A 7,927-nucleotide genomic window follows, 5' to 3' on the forward strand; every position below is an offset into this window, starting at 1 on the left:
GAAAGTCCATATTGCAAATGTACGGTCCCTTACTAGACGTCCGAAATCGTTTGTAAAATTCGCGGACGGCGTCGGGCCGAGCGGCAGGGCCGGACCTACCAGGAAGTCATCAAATGAACGTTGTCGGACATTCGGTTTCCGTTTTACAAAAATAATAAGATTTATGTCATTTTTCCCATGTCCCGGAAATTCCCACAAGAGGGCATAAGCAATCATATGGCTATTGCTACAAAACATCACGATTCACGACGGGGCCTTATCTCGAAAACTGAAAATATTTAGAAGCCGAAACTCGGTGAGCGTAGGGGCGGCATAATGGGCAGTTGGCCCCGAACAAGATGGCGTCTAGGCCTCAACGGTTTTTGAGTTATGGCCATTTATCTGGGATTAAAGGTCCAAAATGAAAATAGAGAAATTATTTTTCCACTTCACGTCAAAGTCAAGGAGCCTCCGGTGTCAATAAAAAAGAACCAGCCATTTATCTATCGTCATTTAAGAGAAATCCACAACGACACCTTGGTGATGTTCACGGATAGGTGTTTTTTTTTTCAACGGTTACAGATCCAGTTGCAGGTTGTTCTTACGAATCTTTTTAAAGTGTGCTGCGGAGCTCTGCGAGATTTCTGTGATTTTCTATGATTTTCTGAAATAACACACACTCACTAAACCCTCCGTAAATAACTCAGTTCTTAACGTAAAGACTTAAAACTCGGGATTCTGTAAAGGCATACCCCAATCATGATATGAGTTTATTTATAGCTTCCTGTGCCAACCGGAAGTGCCTTTAATGGTGTCACAGTGGCAGTTTCCATGGGTTAAAAAGGTCAGATCTTTTCAAAACTTCATATGTGTGACTAGGTAACCCTCGTGAACTGTAAATCAGTCATTTCTCCCAACAGATGTCAAAGAAAAGCTCTCACACGCACACACAGCAAGGATGGAGTGAAAAGTGTGGTTCTCAAAGACACAGAGAGCAGGCAATGGCATAAACATAATGTCTAGGCCGTGCCGAGTTCAACGAGATATCCCGCTTGACCGTAGCTCGCTCGGTCTGAGCGCAGCGACCATTAGAAAAGTAGGCCCAAAATGAAGCCTGCCCCACAACGTCATTTGCTTTTGGGTGACAGTGAGAGAACCGTTAGGGTGAGAAGCACAATTCGACCTCAGGTATGTTCCTAAGGTCCTTCCGATCCGTGCAAGCCTAACGTTGACAGTGTGGCATTAACCCTTAATAGTTAAAAGATGGTGTTTACTTCAAAAGTTTGCATTGATTTCTCTCCCCATAGGAATACATTGCCTTTACCCCTAAATTCAACCTGAAGTCTATATGGGTTATGAATGCCGTATGAACCTGTCTTTGATAACAGTCCATCAGGCCAGTATGAGGTCTACCTGTGTTGATTCTAAGCTTCCTGGACCAACCGGAAGTGGTTAAAATCACCCTAAAAGTGTTTTTCCATTACCTGCCTGCAGTTTGATAGACATAGTGCATTCAACCCTGTGTAAATCAGTCAATTCTTAACGTAAGGACTTAAAACTCAGGATTCTGTAAAAGCATAGCCCAGTGAGGATATGTGTTGACTTATAGCTTCCTGTGACAACCGGAAGTGCCTTAATTGGTGTCTCAGGGGCTGTTTCGAGGGGTTAAAAAAGTCAGATCTGTCCAAAACTTCATATGTGTGATTAGGCAACCCCCATGAACTGTAAATCAGTCATTTTTCCCATAAAATTTCAAAGGAAAACTAAATCACACAGACACACAACTTGGAAGGAGGGACGTATTGGGGTTTGTAGAGACAGACAGTGCCTCCAATAGTTAGCTTTGTTCGAGCTAAAAAAGAACCGTCAGACCTAGAGTTCCGAAACTTTAGAAACCTGTTCTAGACCTCGGGTCGATAGTGCGTGGTGAGTTAGGTGGCTCTAGAAGGTTCTCGGACCGAGAAATAGCCTCGTACATTTGCAATGATTTCAATTCATTTTGACCATTACGAAAATGGCGACATTTAGAAAAGTCTCAGAGACACAAGACTAGGTGCATTGGAACCGGCTCGGCCCATAGAGACGGACCCCAACGTTTCGGTCCGATAGCTCATTCAAGGACCCCATAGCAAGGCATGGAAAAAAGTGGATTTTCAGCACCAATTAGGGTTTTACTCGGGCACCGAAGGACCTATCGAGCCGAAACTCGGGATTCGGGGTCGCCTCACATAGGCCTTCACATAATGTCTGACCTGGACCCGCAGCTAGAACGTAACTATGTGTTTTACGTTTTTATTATGTTTTAAACTAATGGCGCTGTGAATTATGGGCCTGCTCTGACATATGTGATAGTTGGCTTCTAAATGAGTTGGAAAAAGTGGGTTTGGTGTCAATTGGTATCAGTTTGGTGTCAGAATGACATCTAATTGACTGGTGGACACTGACTTGCTAGTTGACTTTTGTACATTAGCAATATGTTTAAACGGAGAGGGACCATCACCAAAATGGCATTCTGAAATCAACACAAAAATGGCATCACCATAGTCTCCAGGCTGTGCAGAGTTCAACGAGACGCCCCGCTTGACCGTAGCTCGCTCTGAGTGCAGCGACCTTGAAAAAAAAGAAGGCGCAAAGGAAGCCTGGCCCTCAATGTCATTTGCTTTTGGGTGACAGTGAGAGAACCGTTAGGGTGAGAAGCACAATTCGACCTCAGGTACGTTCCTAAGGTCCTTCCGATCCGTGCAAGCCTAACCTTGACCGTGTGGCATTAACCCTTAATAGTTAAAAGAAGGTGTTTACTTCAAAGAGTTTGCATTGACTTCTCTCCCCATAGGAATACATTGCCTTTACCCCTAAATTCAACCTGAAGTCTATATGGGTTATGAATGCCGTATGAACCTGTCTTTGGTAACAGTCCATCAGGCCAGTATGAGGTCTACCTGTGTTGATTCTAAGCTTCCTGGACCAACCGGAAGTGGTTAAAATCACCCTAAAAGTGTTTTTCCATTACCTGCCTGCAGTTTGATAGACATAGTGCATTCAACCCTGTGTAAATCAGTCAATTCTTAACGTAAGGACTTAAAACTCAGGATTCTGTAAAAGCATAGCCCAGTGAGGATATATGTTGACTTATAGCTTCCTGTGACAACCGGAAGTGCCTTAATTGGTGTCTCAGGGGCTGTTTCGAGGGGTTAAAAAGTCAGATCTTTTCAAAACTTCATATGTGTGACTAGGTAACCCTCATGAACTGTAAATCAGTCATCTCTCCCAACAGATGTCAAAGAAAAGCTCTCACACGCACACACAGCAAGGATGGAGTGAAAAAGTGTGGTTCTCAAAGACACAGAGAGCAGGCAATGGCATAAACATAATGTCTAGGCCGTGCCGAGTTCAACGAGATATCCCGCTTGACCGTAGCTCGCTCGGTCTGAGCGCAGCGACCATTAGAAAAGTAGGCCCAAAATGAAGCCTGCCCCACAACGTCATTTGCTTTTGGGTGACAGTGAGAGAACCGTTAGGGTGAGAAGCACAATTCGACCTCAGGTACGTTCCTAAGGTCCTTCCGATCCGTGCAAGCCTAACGTTGACCGTGTGGCATTAACCCTTAATAGTTAAAAGAAGGTGTTTACTTCAAATAGTTTGCATTGATTTCTCTCCCCATAGGAATACATTGCCTGCACCCCTAAATTCAACCTGAAGTCTATATGGGTTATGAATGCCGTATGAACCTGTCTTTGGTAACAGTCCATCAGGCCAGTATGAGGTCTACCTGTGTTGATTCTAGGCTTCCTGGACCAACCGGAAGTGGTTAAAATCACCCTAAAAGTGTTTTTCCATTACCTGCCTGCAGTTTGATAGACATAGTGCATTCAACCCTGTGTAAATCAGTCAATTCTTAACGTAAGGACTTAAAACTCAGGATTCTGTAAGTTTCTATGTCAATCAAGACATGGGTTTACTTATAGCTTCCTGTGCCAACCGGAAGTGCCTTTAATGATGTCACAGTGGCAGTTTCCAAGGGTTAAAAAGGTCAGATCTTTTCAAAACTTCATATGTGTGACTAGGTAACCCTCATGAACTGTAAATCAGTCATTTCTCCCAACAGATGTCAAAGAAAAGCTCTCACACGCACACACAGCAAGGCTGGAGTGAAAAAGTGCGGTTCTCAAAGACACAGAGAGCAGGCAATGGCATAAACATAATCTCTAGGCCGTGCCGAGTTCAACGAGATATCCCGCTTGACCGTAGCTCGCTCGGTCTGAGCGCAGCGACCATTAGAAAAGTAGGCCCAAAATGAAGCCTGCCCCACAACGTCATTTGCTTTTGGGTGACAGTGAGAGAACCGTTAGGGTGAGAAGCACAATTCGACCTCAGGTACGTTCCTAAGGTCCTTCCGATCCGTGCAAGCCTAACGTTGACCGTGTGGCATTAACCCTTAATAGTTAAAAGAAGGTGTTTACTTCAAATAGTTTGCATTGACTTCTCTCCCCATAGGAATACATTGCCTGCACCCCTAAATTCAACCTGAAGTCTATATGGGTTATGAATGCCGTATGAACCTGTCTTTGATAACAGTCCATCAGGCCAGTATGAGGTCTACCTGTGTTGATTCTAGGCTTCCTGGACCAACCGGAAGTGGTTAAAATCACCCTAAAAGTGTTTTTCCATTACCTGCCTGCAGTTTGATAGACATAGTGCATTCAACCCTGTGTAAATCAGTCAATTCTTAACGTAAGGACTTAAAACACAGGATTCTGTAAAAGCATAGCCCAGTGAGGATATGTGTTGACTTATAGCTTCCTGTGACAACCGGAAGTGCCTTAATTGGTGTCTCAGGGGCTGTTTCGAGGGGTTAAAAAAGTCAGATCTGTCCAAAACTTCATATGTGTGATTAGGCAACCCCATGAACTGTAAATCAGTCATTTTTCCCATAAAATTTCAAAGGAAAACTAAATCACACAGACACACAACTTGGAAGGAGGGACGTATTGGGGGTTGTAGAGACAGACAGTGCCTCCAATAGTTAGCTTTGTTCGAGCTAAAAAGAACCGTCAGACCTAGAGTTCGAAACTTTAGAAACCTGTTCTAGACCTCGGGTCGATAGTGCGTGGTGAGTTAGGTGGCTCTAGAAGGTTCTCGGACCGAGAAATAGCCTCGTACATTTGCAATGATTTCAATTCATTTTGACCATTACGAAAATGGCGACATTTAGAAAAGTCTCAGAGACACAAGACTAGGTGCATTGGAACCGGCTCGGCCCATAGAGACGGACCCCAACGTTTCGGTCCGATAGCTCATTCAAGGACCCCATAGCAAGGCATGGAAAAAGTGGATTTTCAGCACCAATTAGGGTTTTACTCGGGCACCGAAGGACCTATCGAGCCGAAACTCGGGATTCGGGGTCGCCTCACATAGGCCTTCACATAATGTCTGACCTGGACCCGCAGCTAGAACGTAACTATGTGTTTTACGTTTTTATTATGTTTTAAACTAAAGGCGCTGTGAATTATGGGCCTGCTCTGACATATATGATAGTTGGCTTCTAAATGAGTTGGAAAAAGTGGGTTTGGTGTCAATTGGTATCAGTTTGGTGTCAAAATGACATCTAATTGACTGATGGACACTGACTTGCTAGTTGACTTTTGTACATTAGCAATATGTTTAAACGGAGAGGGACCATCACCAAAAGTGACATTCTGAAATCAACCCTAACGAGCCATGGAGATGAACCAGAATCACTGCCCAGCTATCCCGAGTTCATCGGGCCAGTCAATTTCACATTCCTGCAGGATTTTTATAGCATGACAAATTCGTGATGGTACCTGCCCATTGAACCATATTGCAAATGCACAGTGACTTTGCAAAAGTGAGAAAACATAAACAAATGGACATGATGAAATCAACACAACGAGTGATGGAAATGTACAACTATCACTGCTCAGCCATCCTGTGTTCATCAGACCAGTCAATTTTGCATTTTTGAGCATGTCAAATTTCATATGGTAAATGCACATTGAAACATATTGCAAATGCGCGCGCACTTGCAATATGATTCTATAGTGTAAAAACATCACCTAATGGACATGATGAAATCAACACAACGAGTGATGGAAATGTACAACTATCACTGCCCGGCCATCCTGTGTTCCCATAGCGAGCATTAATATCAGAATGACCGGTAAATGCATTTACAACCATATTTTTATTTTTGGGTTACCAGTTGCACAACAATGCACGTGCATTTGCAATATGATTCTATAGTGAAAAACATCACCTAATGGACATGATGAAATCAACACAACGAGTGATGGAAATGTACAACTATCACTGCTCGGCCATCCTGTGTCCATCAGACCAGTCAATTTTGCATTTTTGAGCATTTCAAATTTCATATGGTAAATGCACATTGAAACATATTGCAAATGCGCGCGCACTTGCAATATGATTCTATAGTGTAAAAACATCACCTAATGGACATGATGAAATCAACACAACGAGTGATGGAAATGTACAACTATCACTGCCCGGCCATCCTGTGTTCCCATAGCGAGCATTAATATCAGAATGACCGGTAAATGCATTTACAACCATATTTTTATTTTTGGGTTACCAGTTGCACAACAATGCACGTGCATTTGCAATATGATTCTATAGTGAAAAACATCACCTAATGGACATGATGAAATCAACACAACGAGTGATGGAAATGTACAACTATCACTGCTCGGCCATCCTGTGTCCATCAGACCAGTCAATTTTGCATTTTTGAGCATTTCAAATTTCATATGGTAAATGCACATTGAAACATATTGCAAATGCGCGCGCACTTGCAATATGATTCTATAGTGTAAAAACATCACCTAATGGACATGATGAAATCAACACAACGAGTGATGGAAATGTACAACTATCACTGCCCGGCCATCCTGTGTTCCCATAGCGAGCATTAATATCAGAATGACCGGTAAATGCATTTACAACCATATTTTTATTTTTGGGTTACCAGTTGCACAACAATGCACGTGCATTTGCAATATGATTCTATAGTGAAAAAACATCACCTAATGGACATGATGAAATCAACACAACGAGTGATGGAAATGTACAACTATCACTGCTCGGCCATCCTGTGTTCATCAGACCAGTCAATTTCACATTTGCAGGATTTTTATAGCATGACAAATTCGTGATGGTACCTGCCCATTGAACCATATTGCAAATGCACAGTGACTTTGCAAAAGTGAGAAAACATAAACAAATGGACATGATGAAATCAACACAACAGGTGATGGAAATGTACAACTATCACTGCTCAGCCATCCTGTGTTCATCAGACCAGTCAATTTTGCATTTTTGAGCATGTCAAATTTCATATGGTAAATGCACATTGAAACATATTGCAAATGCGCGCACTTGCAATATGATTCTATAGTGAAAAACATCACCTAATGGACATGATGAAATCAACACAACTAGTGATGGAAAGGAACAACTATCACTGCCCGGCCATCCCGAGTTCATCAGGCCAGTCAATTTTGCATTTCTGCAGGATTTTTGAGCATGTCAAATTTCTTACGTCATTTGGCCCACAAAAAAATCCTTATGCACAATTTAAAAAAAATATATAAAAAAATATGATAATAAAATTGGACAAAAGTATATTCATACAGTTCTTACACATGTGTAATTGACAAAAAATTGAAAGAATTTCAAAAACGGTCCAGAAAGCACTTTTTTAAGGGTGTGTGAAGTTTTTACAAAATTTTGACATTTTTGACTTTTGACTTTGACTTCCTATGAAATCATATTGGAATTGGACAAAACATATTCCTTATGCGCATGTAAAAAAAAAAAAAAATTATGATAATAAAATTGGACAAAAGTATATTCATACAGTTCTTACACATGTATAATTGACAAAAAATCGAAAGAATTTCGAAAAACGGTC

The sequence above is a fragment of the Oncorhynchus keta genome, unplaced genomic scaffold (genome assembly GCF_023373465.1).
Source record: "Oncorhynchus keta strain PuntledgeMale-10-30-2019 unplaced genomic scaffold, Oket_V2 Un_contig_4530_pilon_pilon, whole genome shotgun sequence".
In the NCBI taxonomy this organism is placed as follows: domain Eukaryota; kingdom Metazoa; phylum Chordata; class Actinopteri; order Salmoniformes; family Salmonidae; genus Oncorhynchus; species Oncorhynchus keta.